This window comes from Microtus oregoni, unplaced genomic scaffold (assembly GCF_018167655.1).
Source record: "Microtus oregoni isolate MIOR12 unplaced genomic scaffold, Mior012 000019F_ref0000042, whole genome shotgun sequence".
NCBI lineage: Eukaryota > Metazoa > Chordata > Mammalia > Rodentia > Cricetidae > Microtus > Microtus oregoni.
Genome location: NW_024543078.1, coordinates 20,314,510 through 20,330,218, shown reverse-complemented (window position 1 = coordinate 20,330,218; position 15,709 = coordinate 20,314,510).

Here is a 15,709-nt window from a genome sequence, read left to right as displayed (position 1 = left end):
ATCAAAGATGGGAAACTGACTGCCCTTCCGCTCAACCTGACACCTTTTCCAATCTAGAACAGACAGATAAGAGTGGACAGTTGACGAAAGCTGGGCCAAGCCCTCTCCCTTAGGGCTGTAAGGTTTAGAACAAGAGTTTGCACTGATTGGTTGGGGTAGCTTGTGCTTGGTGCTGTAAGGGAATCCCTCGGTGTGCACTCTCTTCTGCTTGATCTCATACACTCTCCAGTTTCTTCCAAGAGTAGATCAGGTGTAAGTTCTAGCCTGTGGGAAATAGGCAATGCAGGCCACATCTAGGCTCAGATGCTAGAAACATCTCTGTCTTTCCCCTGTCTGTTTCTCCACCATTGTCACCTTGGAGGCCGCATATTCTAGACACATAATTATGGAAGAGAAAAGTGGGATGCAGAGTCCATAGAAATGTGACAGGAATGAGGACAAAACTCTACATGTTTGGGATTCATTTCTCATTGGAGTTATTGCTCACAACAGTGGTTCTCAACCTATGGGTCCTGACCCCTTTGCAGGTTGAACAGTCTTCACAGGGGTCATCTAAGACCAATGGAAAACACCAATATTTACAAACAATTCACAACAGTAGCAAAATTGTAGTTATGAAGTAGCAACGAAAATAATATGATGGGGGGGTCATCACTACATGAGGAGCTGTGTTGAAGGGTCACAGCACTAGGGAAGGTTGAGAACCACTGGCCTAGACTATCTCGACTAACGTGTGATGAGCATAGACGTGTGGTGTTGGAGGTCCTTCTGTCTGTGTGTTGCTTTCATTGGATAATGAATAAAGAAACTGCCCTTGGCCTAGTTGATAGGGCGGAACTTAGGTAGGCTGAGAAGACAGAACTGAATTCTGGGAGAAGGAAAGCAGAGAGAGAGAACCGCCATGGAGCCACCAGAATCAGACATGCTAAATCTTTCCTGGTAAGCCACAACCTCGTGGTGATATACAGATGAATAGAAATGGGTTAAATCAAGATGTGAGAGTTAGCCAATTAGAGGTTAGAGATAATGGCCCAGGCAGTGATTTAATTAATACAATTTCTGTGTGGTTATTTCTGGTGTAAGCTGGCCAGGCGCCTGGGACAAACAAAGGATCACCTTTCTCGTGCAGCAGACGTGTCTGTGTTTAACCAAAAAACAAGAATAACTGCTTTCTGGGCTGGCAAGATGGCTCAGTGGGTAACAGGAAAACACTTGTCACCAAGCCTTGCATTTGTCCCCTGGGACCTATACGAAGGAAAGAAAGAATTGACTGTTGAAAGTTGTCCAGCACACACACACACACACACACACACACACACACACACACACTAAATAAATCAATAAATAGTGTGAATTTTTTTTTAAAGAAAAAGAAGAAAGCCTGTTTTTCAGAAAGTCCAGGCAAATGAAGTACTTGCCAGAGTGCAGCAGAGCTAGGGCAGAGTTCTGTGTCTTCCTATTGATTCTTGGCTTCCACTCCATTTAAAGGACAAACTGCATATTTTTTTTTTTTGCTTCTATGGTATTCCCTATATCCTTATTTCAGGAAACTTCTTTTTTTATCAAGTTTATGCCTTTGCAAAAGAGTTTCTGTCCTTTGCAAAAAAAAAAAAAAAAAAAAAAAAAGCCATGACAAATTTTCCTGTAGCTTCAATAGTTCACTTTTGCTTTCATCATTAAACCATGAAGGCAGCTGCCTAGGACTGGCTCTTGGTTTCAAGTCCCTTCATGTCTTTTATTCCACCCAAGAACATCAAGATGTGTAAGAAAACCTCATCCAGATGAGATTCCACAGTGCACCCAAGCCTTGATCCAGAATTATTGATCCTACCCATTTTCCCACATTTTAAGCCCAGGCAGACCATCTTTCCCGTTTATTGGCAACAGACAACTAACTGACAAATGACTCCACTTTTGTCATTGTAGGGGGCTCCTCTAGAGCTTTCAAGAAAGGGCCATTGTTCAAGAAGGACTTGGGGATCAACTGGCTGCTCCGGATCTGTGCCAACTTCCTTTCTGCAGGTAGGGCGACTTTCACAGAGGGGAAGCCATCACCATAGGAAGAAAGTCTCTGTGAATGAGCCAAATGACACCACAGAACCCGCAGACAAAGGAGCTTTTGACGGCAGACATTGCTGATGCCTGGTGCCTTCAAAGGCAATCTTTAAAAAAGGTGAAGGAATAATTATGAGGAACATAAGTTTCCCTCCGGATATTGCTCAGTGAACCAATGGCTCACTTGGGAAATATGTAGGTGAGTCTGCACACAGTTTAGCAAAAACACCCTGAGTCTTCAAACCTGTTGCATGGATCAGAGTAACCCCAAGAGGTAAAGGCAAGAAGATTTTCATAGCAAAAGGTAAGTTTGCTCCTTTCTTCTCCTTGTCTACTATCTCAACCATAAATCTAATCAGAATGAAGAATTCAAGATCAATGAAGAAAAATTTGAGCCCAGAATGAGTTTGTATGCGTGGGAGGTAGAGGCAGGAGGATCGTGCATTTGAGATAACCTGGACTTCATATCAAATCTTGTCTCAAAGAACAGCTTGAGCCGCTGAGGAGTTAACTCAGTCAAGTTCTTTCCTACCAAGCACAAGGATCGGAACTGATTCCCCGCAACTCACAGAAAAAGACATGGTGAGCCATGTTTGTAATCCCAGGGCTGGGAAGAGAGAGACAGGCAGATCTCTGGGGCTCTAGGACTCGCTGGTAAGCCTTCCTAGCCTATTTGACAAGATCAAGGTCAGTAAGAGATAATGTCTCAACAGCAACAAACGAGTAGTACCAGAAAAATGGCCTCTAAGGTTGTCTTCTGGCATATACACACATAAATACACACACATGCACACACTCAGCACTCCCCACACCCACACACACACAGGTGCATAGAGCCTAGGAAACAACACCTGAAGGTGAAGTTGCCCTCCAGCCTCCACAGGCACACATGTGTTACGGAATATTAGCTGAAGACGTGTTACATTCCTTTATGCTGGGGAACATTTGTTTAATGATGCAAAGATGTGCTGCATTCTTTTATGTTACATTTGTTTAACTCTGTGAAACTTTGACTACCTAAAACACCTGATTGGTTTAATAAAGAGCTGAATAGCCCATAGCTAGGCAGGAGAAAGGACAGCCAGGGCTGGCAGGCAGAGAGAATAAATAGAAGGAGAAAAAGAGAAAATAGAGGAATGAAAAAGAGAGGAGAGGAAGATGCTAGCGGACAGCCACACAGTCATACAGCGATGCATGGATAAGAAAGGAAGAGAAGATATACAGAAATAAAGAAAGGTAAAGGCCCAGAGGCAAAAGGTAGATGGAATAATTTAAGTTAAGAAAAGCTGGCTAGAAACAAGCCAAGATAAGGCCAGGCAATCATAAGAATGTCTCTGTGTATTTATTTAGGAGCTGGGTGGTGAACCCCCAAAGAGTAAAGGGTAAAATAACCAATATACGTGTGTGTACCCATACACACAGGTACACCTATACAACTACACACATATGCACCAATACACACATGTACATCAATACACACATGTTACACCTCTACAGACACTAACATGAACATACACATATACAAAGAAAAACTTGAACTCATTTTTCAAAAAAGGCAGAAACAAACAAAGCAGATCTCTGACTCTGAGGCCAGCCTGGTCTACAGAGCAAGTTCCAGGACAGTCAGGGCTACAGAGAGAAATTCTGTATCAAAAACAAACAAAAAAGGGGGGGGGGAGGAGTCAAAACATCACCAAGAAATAAGAAAAGGAATCTAACAACTCACCAAATATCCCAAACAATATGAACTTACAAACTTATATTATAAATTATATCATACAGAGACATACTAAAATCTGATAAACATGGCTATAATAAAAAAAGAAACTGGACTGGACAGTCCTACATCTTTTATCCCAAATTCCAAGGTGAATTGACTGTAGGGACTATTGTGGCTCAAAGACTAACCAGGGTCACTGACTCAATGCCATCTAGTCTTTTAATTTTTATTGCATTCACAACAGTTTATTAAAATATAGGTATATTTTAAAGACTCAAAGTCCAATACCCATGTATCGACCTCTTAGCCTAGTATAAGGTTAAAATATTATGATCAAAATATGTTACATACATTATTAAAATGTTATAATGAAGTCATTGCAATATAGAATTTATGCTAGTAAAACTTTTTTTTTTTTTTTTGGTTTTTCGAGACAGGGTTTCTCTGTGGTTTTGGAGCCTGTCCTGGAACTAGCTCTTGTAGACTAGGCTGGTCTCGAACTCACAGAGATCGGCCTGCCTCTGCCTCCTGAGTGCTGGGATTAAAGGCGTGCGCCACCACCGCCCAGCATAGTAAAACATTTTTAAAATAAAATTTTGACTATGTCGCTTATGAAAGCTCCTTTTTATTTATGTGTGTGTATATTTGCCACATGTGTGCAGGTGCCTGTGGAGGCCAGAAGAGGACAACAGGTCCCCTTAAGCTATAGTTAAAACATGGGTGCTGGGAACTGAACTCTGGAAGAGCAACAAGTGCTCTTTACTGAGCCATCTCGAGCTCCAAATGCTAACTATCTTACAAGGCCTGAGCTCCTGCCCTATTTGTGCTCCTCAGTGACCACCTGCTGTTAGCAGCAACTCAGGCTTTCATGTTAATTATTGTCTACCCTCTATCTGGTTTCGCCACCTATGTTTCTAGATGTAGGTAACATGTTTCACTTCTGAAATTGCAGTAGCTTCCCAATGAATGATCACAGTCACACCACTGAGACCTCCAGCAGAATCTTAGCATCTGTTTCCCTAGGGTTTCTAAAAGGCCCTTTTGGGAAATTCAATGCGCCAGGTCCTAAAGCGGTCCTGGGTCACCCATCGCTGCCGTGAGACTGGTGCGGAGCCTGCTAAAAATACGCCCAGCATATAAGGGTACTCTTAGCTTTCCAGCGTGTCTCCAGCTCTTGGATGTAAACTTCAAGGAACATTTGGTGAGATGAAAGGAGCATCCTCACTGATCATGAAGCAAGAACTCCATCAGAATATTATCATGACGCAGATCAGACCCGCACAGGCTCAGTCAAGCATCCAGCTTCAGGATGGAAGAGAAGGTTAAACCTGGCTTAAAGGCCAACACATCTACTGTGGAGGCCCATCCTGCTGTCTGACCCTGACTGTCTTCAATATCCATTGATAGCTCTCTTAAAAATCTGTCTTTATTGCCGGGGCGGTGGTGGCGCATGCCTTTAATTCCTACACTCAGGAAACAAAGGCAGGCGGATCTCTGTGAGTTTGAGGACAGCCTGGTCTACAGAGCAAGTTCCATGCAGTCAAGGCTTCACAGAGAAACCCTGTGTTGAAAAACAAAACAAAACAAACTCACTTTTTATCATCACCATGGGAACTCTCTTTGTCCCTCTCCTGTACTGGATTGCATATCAAGGCCCTAAAGATGGACTCAGAGTCACTGGACCCTTTATCTCTTCTTCCCAGTGTGCCCACACTGAGTTCATCTTTTCAAGTCCTTGACTTTTGGAATGTGGGGACCGATAGCTGAGCCTAGCCTGTTAGGACCACTGGAGTCCAGGCTTTTGTACTAAAAATCTTTTTAGAAAACCAACCAGGATCTCTCCTTACTGGTCTTAGGGCTGTAGCTACTAGTAGCAAGTCGGAGAATGGAGAGGAAGGATGGGATGGTCTCATATGCAGGAGAGGATGTGATGGATGATCCCACACAGGGGGAAGGATGGGATGGATGGTCCCACACAGGGGAGAGGATGGGATGGATGGTCCCATAGAGGGGAGGATGAGATGGATGATCCCACACAGGGGAGAGGATGGGATGGATGATCCCACACAGGGGGAAGGATGGGATGGATGGTCCCACACAGGGGAGAGGATGGAATGGATGGTCCCATAGAGGGGAGGATGAGATGGATGATCCCACACAGGGGAGAGGATGGGATGGATGGTCCCACATTGGGGGAAGAGGATGAGATGGTTTCACATAGGGGAGAGAATGAGATGGATAGTCCCACACAGTGGGAAAGATGGGATGGATGGTCCCACACAGCGGGGAAGATGGGATGGATGGTCCCACACAACGGGGAAGATGGGATGGATGGTCCCACACAGTGGGAAAGATGGGATGGATGGTACCACACAGCGGGGAAAATGGGATGGATGGTACCACACAGTGGGAAAGATGGGATGGATGGTCCCACACAGTGGGAAAGATGGGATGGATGGTCCCACACAGCGGGGAAAATGGGATGGATGGTACCACACAGTGGGAAAGATGGGATGGATGGTCCCACACAACGGGAAGATGGGATGGATGGTCCCACACAACGGGAAGATGGGATGGTCCCACACAACGGGGAAGATGGGACGGATGGTCCCACACAGCGGGGAAGATAGGATGGATGGTCCCACACAACGGGAAGATGGGATGGATGGTCCCACACAACGGGAAGATGGGATGGATGGTCCCACACAACGGGAAGATGGGATGGATGGTCCCACACAGCGGGGAAGATGGGATGGATGGTCCCACACAACGGGAAGATGGGATGGATGGTCCCACACAACGAGAAGATGGGATGGTCCCACACAACGGGAAGATGGGATGGATGGTCCCACACAACGGGAAGATGGGATGGATGGTCCCACACAACGGGAAGATGGGATGGTCCCACACAACGGGAAGATGGGATGGATGGTCCCACACAATGGGAAGATGGGATGGATGGTCCCACACAACGGGAAGATGGGATGGATGGTCCCACACAACGGGAAGATGGGATGGATGGTCCCACACAACGAGAAGATGGGATGGATGGTCCCACACAACGAGAAGATGGGATGGATGGTCCCACACAGCGGGGAAGATGGGATGGATGGTCCCACACAACGGGAAGATGGGATGGATGGTCCCACACAACGGGAAGATGGGATGGATGGTCCCACACAACGGGAAGATGGGATGGATGGTCCCACACAACGGGAAGATGGGATGGTCCCACATAGCTCCGGAAGCCCCTGCTTTCTACCACTATTTTACAAGGAGGAGAAGTGTTTGATGATTGGCTTATTGAGACAGGAAAATCTGAAGCTATGGCAACAACACTGATTTCGCTGCCTGAGGGTTCCTGGACTCTGAACAAAGAGGAAAACACTGCTTCCAGTCCTCTCCGGGTGACTCCAGGTGACTAGGGTCTAACAGAGAAGTCATGGGTATAGGACCCCATGACAGGCAGAAGTCTCCTGAGGAACTCCATGAGATGTGCCCCCGAGTTGCTCACATGAGAGGTCCACGTGAAGTAGTTAGTCCACACCTGAACAAATCTTTGTTTCCTTTCTAGTTGCTGTGACAGAATGCCCTGAGGAAGCAACCTACGTTAGAAAGGGTTTATCTTAGCCCAGTTCCCTGTTCCATAGCCCGTGGCGTTGGGGAACCAGCAGGAACAGTGATCACGTCATAGCCACAGCCAAGAGCAGGGAGAAACGGATGCATGTGTGTTCTCTCCACTCACCTTCTCCTTATTTGTACAAACCAAAGCCCAAAGCCAGGGAATGCTGCCACCCACTCTTAGGATGGGTCATCACACATCAATTAATGCAAGACAATTAATCAAGACAATCCCCCACCTAGACAGAATACCTCACTGAGACCCCCTTTCCTGACTCTCCATTGTGCCAGGTTAGTAATGAAATTAACCATCACAGACACCCACAGCGCTTGGGTGGGGGCTCCCTAAGACATGAGCGGAGCTACCTGTCCCATTGCTGACCCTTTGAGAAGGAACCTGACCCAAGCGTTCCTCTTCCATCCTCTCCCCCATCCCTGCCCCATGTCAGCCACCGAGTTAAGCATCTGATGACCACATGAATTCAAAGACAGCAGGAACGAATGAAAGCAGCCCTTTATTCAGACTTTCTGAGGAAACCGAGTGGCAAACCTGTAGCTGCTTCATTTTTATATTTTTTTAAAATTTATTTTCAGTAAAATTACTATTCTTGAACTGCCTAATTTGAAATGTGTGAGTGTGAACATTTGGGGGACGTTTTGGGACTTGAAGCTTTGTCTATAATGACTGTTCCCTCTGTGTTTTCTCTTCTGCTTGGCTTTCTTTTTAGCTGTGACTTTTTAAAAATATTTAAATTTTTTTAGTGTGTGTGTGTGTGTGTGTGTGTGTACATCAGGCATCTTCCCTTGGCCGCTCTCCACCACTGCATTTGGAGATAGGCCCTCCCTCAACCTGCAGCTCTCCCATTTGTCCAGTGGGCTTCAAGAATCCAGCTGTTCCCACCAAACCTCAAGGCTAGGGCTCCGGGCTCTCAACACCATGCCTGGATTTCTGTGTGGATTCTGAGGCCCAAACTCAGGTCCTGGTACTTGGGCTGCAAGCATTTACCCACTGAGCCACATCGGCAGCTGGCTGGTGCTGCCTCCTTTGAACAAAATCATCTATTCAGGGTCCTCATCTGAAACCTGATGGTCAGGCTCTTCAGAATTAATTTTAGAAATGGAGTCTGGAGAACAAAAAGAAAAAGAAAGGAAGGAAGGAAGGAAGGAAGGAAGGAAGGAAGGAAGGAAGTCATCTTAAGACCTAGCTATTGTCTATTCAGAAGTTTGTAAGGGCATTTTAGAGTTTAGTTGCATGGTGGGGGGAGGGGGGGAGACAGGGTTTCTCTGTGTAGCAGCCCTAGCTGTCCTGGAACTAGCTCTTGTAAACCAGGCTAGCCTCGAACTCACAGAGATCCGCCTGCCTCTGCCTCCTGAGTGCTGGGATTAAAGGCGTGCACCACCACCGGCCCTCATTCATCTTAAGTACAATTCAGCTCAGCTCTCTCTTGTGATACATTTGATCCTGTCAACAAATGTGCTGTTAAAGATTGATAATGAACAAAGAAACAGTTGAGGTTTCTTCCTGGATCTTTGCTAAGAATAAGGGTGATTAAGAGTTAAAATCCCAGCTAACTTGAGCAGTTCAATAGTCAGACGATACAAAAAGAACTGTTTGTTTATTTGGTGAGGAAAATCACACAAGAAGCGTGGCTACTCTGTTCTCGCCAGTCCCCTCTTGGTGTCTGGACAGCCCAAGAGCCAGCCGCGGCAGGGATACAACAGAAGCCTGTAACTGCTCTGCGTGCAGGGGACATCCTGCCCTGAAGTGAGGCTTCCCAGAACTCTGGAACTCGGCTACCTGCTGGAGCGAGGGAACCGGGGCAGTATGGGGAACAACCCAAGCACCATTTTAGAATTTAAACTGCCAGGTGATAGTGTCTGGTCCTCCAAGGAAAAGATTTTCACTCCAGCTAGGACAGTTTTCTCCTCTGGGAGGAGACTCCACTCCTAATCTAGGGGTGCAGAGGGTGGGGTAGGCTCCGGCTGCCTAGAGTAACTGAAGACCCAGCTGTTACAAGCGTGACAAAGAAAGGTTAGCAGGGACTTTAGCCAGCAGGTTCCTGATCCCGGGGCTCTGCAAATATAACCTGCACACACTGCCAATATTAATTCAGCAACAGTTTTTTGAGAAGCTGATCCCAGCGGCAGCTGTTTTACAATCTCCATGAGCTGGAGTTGGGGCTGCCGCCAAGTGTGCTCCAGTTACCCCAGAGACAGCTCAGAAGCCGCCAGCTCAGGGAATAGCATAAGTGTGGAGGTGGACAGGCCCGTTACTCAGCAGAAGTCTGTGTGACCTCCAGTCTTAGATTTAAAGGGAAAATACAGACTTTTAAATCTTTTCCCTTTGGCCTTGAGGGGGTGCACAAAGTGGAATCATAAAAATTAAAATTCACACTTCGAGTTCATTAGTTACCCTCCTATGCCTGAAAATGGATCTTTACCCTCTCTCTTGAAACGAAGAACCTGGCTCTTGGGGGTTGCTCAAGGCTATCCAGTTAATAAGTGCCAGAGTCATTGAACTAGGTCTGACCCTAAGCCACCGTCCCTCTCAGAGGTGAGGCGAGCATGTGCCCCACATGCTTAGCAACGTAAAGATGTCACCTGCTGTACCTGCTAAGGGACTTATTTTACTTCTTTTCTACCCAGAAGACGCTGTTCCTACTGTCCCCCTTGCGCCATTGGGCTTGCTGTGTTTGTGAGCTGGTTTTTGTTTGTTTTTTTCTGTTTGGAATCTCACTGGCCAGTGATGTGACTCCTGTTCAGACCTCAGCCAACCACGCATGACTGACTGCCAGTCCCCACTCTCAGTAAGTGCTCAGAGGTTACAGGAGTTGTTTAAGCCAAGGTCACCCAGTCAGTCTATAGGTGTTTAAAGAGCACCACTACCTTCTCATGAGCTAGCATGCTTTCTCCCCCACTACACGTGTGAATATTTTTCCAAACATGATTCAGATCTAGTCACACCTGTCTTAACAGGGTCCCTGCAATACAGAGTGAAGACAAGACCTGTCACACAAGACTGCCCGTGTAGCTCTGGATGAGAGAAGTAAACCAAAATTCCAAAGCCTAGCGTCGTTTGTTTCGCTAGAGCTTCAAGAGTACTGATTCCTGCCTGCCCTGTGTGTACAAACCATCGGAGGATAAGGAATGACTTACATGCTCCCTCCTCACCCCACGACAGGGAAGTGTAGATGCCGGTGGTCGTGGTTTCTCTCTGTAACCTATCGCTACTGAGAGCTGAGTCTGGGAACCTTTGGGGGAAAAACAAAACAAACAATAACAAATTAACTGAGACTAAACACCAGGACAAAGGAACATGTAAAGGTCAGTGTCACCGCTGGGTTTCATGTGTTAGAGGTGACAGAATTTCCTGGTGCCTGAGGGAAAAAGGAAAATGGGCACATGGTCTGTATTTTGTTAGCAGAAAAGGAAAAACCTACCAAGTCTTGGAAAACAGTCTCCTGTTAAAAAAAACAAAAAAAAACCTGCACACAGTTTGTGGTGGTGTGAATGAGAATGGCCCCCATTGGCTCACCTATCTCAATACTTGGTTGATGGAGGAAGGTCATTGGTTAAAAAAATAAAGAAACTGCTTGGCTGGCCCTCATAGGTTAGAACACAGGTGGGTGGAGAAAACAGAACAGAATGCTGGGAGGAAGAGGAAGTGAGCTCAGACTCGCGCCTCAGAAGAGACGCCATGCCCCTCTCCTGGGCAGACACACGCAATGAAGCTCCGACCCAGGATGGACGTAGGCTAGAATCTTCCCGGTAAGCGCACCTAGCTGTGCTACATAGAATATTGGAAATGGGCTAGTCCAGGTGCGAGAGTTAGCCTAGAAGAGGCTAGATAGAAAAGGGCCAAGCAGTGTTTAAATGAATATAATTTGTGTGTAATTATTTCGGGTAAAGCTAGCCGTGCGGGCGGCGGGGTGCTGGGAACGCAGCCCCGCCACTCCTATTACAACACTTGGTTCCCAGTTGGTGGAACTGTTTAGGAAGGATTAGGAGGCATGGCCTAGTTGGAGGAGATATATTCCTTGGGGTGGACTTTAGGTTTCAAAAGATTGGTGGCATTATTCCCAGTGTGTTTGGCTTCCTGTTTGTGAATGAACCCACAGCTCTCAGCCACTACCCCATCACCTTGCCAACCTGCCTACTGCCATGCTCTCTGCTGTGATGGTCAAGGACTCCAACCCTCTGGAACTGTGAACCCCACATGAACCCTTCCTTCTGTAAGCTGCCTTGGCCATGGTGTTCTGTGACAGCTCCAGAAAAGTGACTAAGATGCTGTGTATATCCTATTCCATTTTATTTGTATAAACTGGGCCTCCTTTGCCCTAAAATCTGAATAAAATCTCAGGGTCCTTTAAGATGACTGGGAATTTCTCTGAGCCTTGGATCCTCACATCCTTCCCTGCCTCCTGCTCCCCCAGGTGCCTTCTCCCAGATCCATCCATGAAGTCCAGCTCCTTCGTTGGTAGTCACACATGATAGCAGCTAACACATTCTGTCAAACAATAGAAGTCAGTGTAGTCAGTGTGTTGGACCATGCCAGAAGTACGGGGATTTGGGTTCCAAGGAGACAAACCATTTCAGAATACACAGTGAATGTTCTTGTGGCTTTGTGCGGCCTACTGAGCTCCGCCCTACCTCACTGACCATGCCGCTTCTCTTCTCACTTCTGCATCTCTACATCCATGCCATTGAACCACACCAAGACTTTCTTCCATGAGGCTTATTCTTCAACTCTTCCCAACCTTGGGGAAAACCCTCCACAGTGCTTGTCTTGTCAAGGGGATTTCCATAGTGGAGTCTGCCCCTCAGGACGTCAGTGGAGATGTTGTTTCTCCCAGCGTACCCCCGACAGAACCCTCTCAATGACTCACTGCATAGTATTTCTTCTGTCCCACTGCCCCCTCCAACCAAACCCCTGGTAAGAAATCTAAGAGCAAAAACTCTCTCTTTTCATCACTTTTTAAATACCTTGAATCTTTAGCATATGCATAATGAATAATCACTGATTATACAACTTTAAAAAATATAGTATAAATGAATATAAGACCCTTATAAAATATGATATTCCTTGAAAAGACTATAAAATTATAAACTCAAAGTTAATCATTCTAGGATATTTTTTGGCTCGTATTTACCATCTAGTATATCCATAATATATCACTCCTTCCCATTTCCTTTTTATGCTGGCCTTTAATCTTTGCAAACTTTTTTCCTTACCTCTTCCAAGAGTTGGACGCTGCTTTGGCTTATTCTCCTCCCATGTGGCCATCTGGGAAGGAAGTCCAGACAATTATGTATATCAATATAATATCTTCTCCTGCAGAGATCTCAAGAATAAAGAATACTATATAAAGTAGCATGCTATACAAGCCAAGGCTTAAAACATCCTTTAGTGAACCACTGGAAAATATCACTTGGAATTCCTACCGGATCTTCTGCCTGCTATGTTTAATTCCTAAGTCTCGTGTTATTAAAAGAAGTCTGTTTGTTCTTCTGCATTATACAGTTTTTTCATCAAAACTGGCTTAAGTTTGGTGCGAGGAAGTAGAAACTCTTAACAATTTATAATTTCTAATATTTGACTCTTTCTTGTAAGTTTAAGCTCATGAGGATCAACGTTCAGAAGCCAAATTCCAGGCTAGTTGGAGACACCAAGTGCAATTCCACTCAAAAACATATTTGCATATATCTCTTCCCTATTCTGCTTGTCCGACTTTTGCCGAAACACCCAGATTGAAAAATAAAGTCCATTTAATCAAACTTATTTGGTGCCAAGAGAAAAACAGAATAAATATAGCCAGATGTTTCACTGCCCAGCTGCTATGCAGGCTCTTCTAAGTAGAGCTATAACACTTGACCTGCTGACTTGATGTCTGGCTTCAGTTTGCTAGAGTTATAATTGTCCAGATAAGTCATGTTTATACAGAGTGCATGGACAAAATGAACTAGGGACACAGAGTACCTGGACAAAATGAACTAGGGTTTATTTTAAGCAGTTAACATTGTCTATGGTACTTATAATAAACGTGATAAGTAGAAAGAAAAACATTAAAAGCATAAGATGAATGATTTCAGCTGTGACTCAGTCCCTAAGAGCAGGTACTGAGCTTGTAGAAGACCTGAGTTCAGTTCCTAGGGCCCACAGTGAGATCATTTTAGTATGTCAGCCATACCCAATTAAATCCTGGCTAAAACTAAGCAACTGTGGCTTTGGGGAAATACTTACCTCTTAAATATGCTTAATTCTATACTAGGACCATGTGGTGGTTTGAATGACAACGGCCCCCATAGGAAGCGGCACTATTAGGTGTGGAAGTGTGTCACTGTGGAGTGGGTTTTGAGGTCTGTAGTGACATTTTATGTTTTAACAAATAAAGCTTGCCTGAAGATCAGAGTGTAGAGCTAAGCCACCAGAGATCAGCGCGTAGTGGCACACACCTTTAATCTCAGGACTCGGGAGACAGAGGCAGAGGGATCTCTGTTAGTTCAAAGCCACCATGGCCTACACAAGATTGAATCGGCCTAAAAGAGAAACGGAACTCACACAGAGGTGACCCCAGCACTTGGGATCACATGCCTTTAATCCCAGCATTAGGGAGGTGGAGACAGGAGTGATATGGCTGGGTGGAAAGAGGAATATAAGGCGGGAGGAGACCGGAGCTGAGTGCAGTCTGAGGTTTGGTAGAGACAGTTGCCCTCTGAGGATCATCCCTGCAGTCAGAGGACAAAGTCTGGGGAAACAGTCTGAGGACAGGATTGCTCCTTCAGTCTGAGCATTGGTGGAGGTCAAAGGTCTCTCTAGAGGCTGGCACTCTGTTTCCCTGATCTTCAGCATTAACCCCTATATATGACTCTGGATTTTTATTATTAATGCCAGTTAGAATTTGTGCTACAGAGGTCTTTGCTCAAGCTATGCCCATTGTGTCACAGAGTTGCTTTGGTTGCCTGTGGATCAAGATGTAGACCTCCTAGCTCCTTCTCCAGGACCATGTCTACCTGCACACCACCATGCTTCCCACCATGGCCATAGATAACGGGCTAAATCTCAGAAACTGTAAGCCAGCCCCAATGAAATGTTTTCTTTTATATAAGAGTTACGGTGGTCATGGTGTCTCTTCACAGCAATAGAAACCCCAAATGAGGCAGGCCATGAACACTTATCTCACTGTTTCTCTGAGGACTACCTGCAAGAAACAACGTGTCTAACTGCCTCCCTTAAGGCTCAGGGAACATTGTGGAAGAGGGGCAGGAATGTTGTACGAGTCAGAGGATCAGCGAGTTTGCTCTGAGGCTTTGTGTTCCCGTAATATCAGAAGCCACACCTATAACCTCTCGCCAACGTGACTGCCTAACATGAGCTGAGCAAGGACAGCAACACCAGACGTGCCAGAGTAGATGGGGGAAAGGCTTCAACCCTACATAAAGAACTACAGGCATCTAAGGAGGCCAAGAGCGGGAGTCTTCCCCAGGGAAAGAGCATGAGAATTGGTCATCTAATACCAGATGGCCAGTCCTGGAAATACGCATACAAATAACATTATATGGACCAGGAAGGCTATACTTAAAAATATACATATATGGAATATATATGCACGTAACAACAATTAATAAGCAACTGGCCATAAATCTAATAGAGAGTAAGGAGTAGTGTGGGGGAGGGTATGGAGGCAGGGGAGAAATTATATATATATAATTATATATAATTCTATTATATTATAATAGAATTGTAATCTAACAAAAGAAGAAAATGGAGTATGTGTTCACTAAACAGCGGTCATTCTGTTGGAATCAGCATCATATATGTCTAGCTATGATGTTCTTTAGCATTCAGAATTAACCGTTTTTTTAAATATTTATTTATTATGTATACAATATTTTTTTCTGCGTGTATGCCTGCAGGCCGAAGAGGGCGCCAGACCTCATTCCAGATGGTTGTGAACCACCATGTGGTTGCTGGGAATTGAACTCAGGACCTTTGGAAGAGCAGGCAATGCTCTTAACCTCTGAGCCATCTCTCTAGCCCCCCAGAATTAACCTTTTTTCTTTGTCTCTCTTCCCTTGAACTTCAACATTACCATTATTACTGAACCTCACAGCAACCTTATGTTCTGGAGCTAACAGACCACTTTATATTTGTGTGTGTGTGTGAGTACGCTTGTGTATGTTTGTGTGTGTGGAGCCTGAACTATGGGTGGCTATGAGCCATGCCGTGTAGGTGCTGAAAACTGAGTTCAAGTCCTCTGGAAGAGCAGCAAACACTCTGAACCACTGTGCCCATCCGTCCCACATCCGAATTAA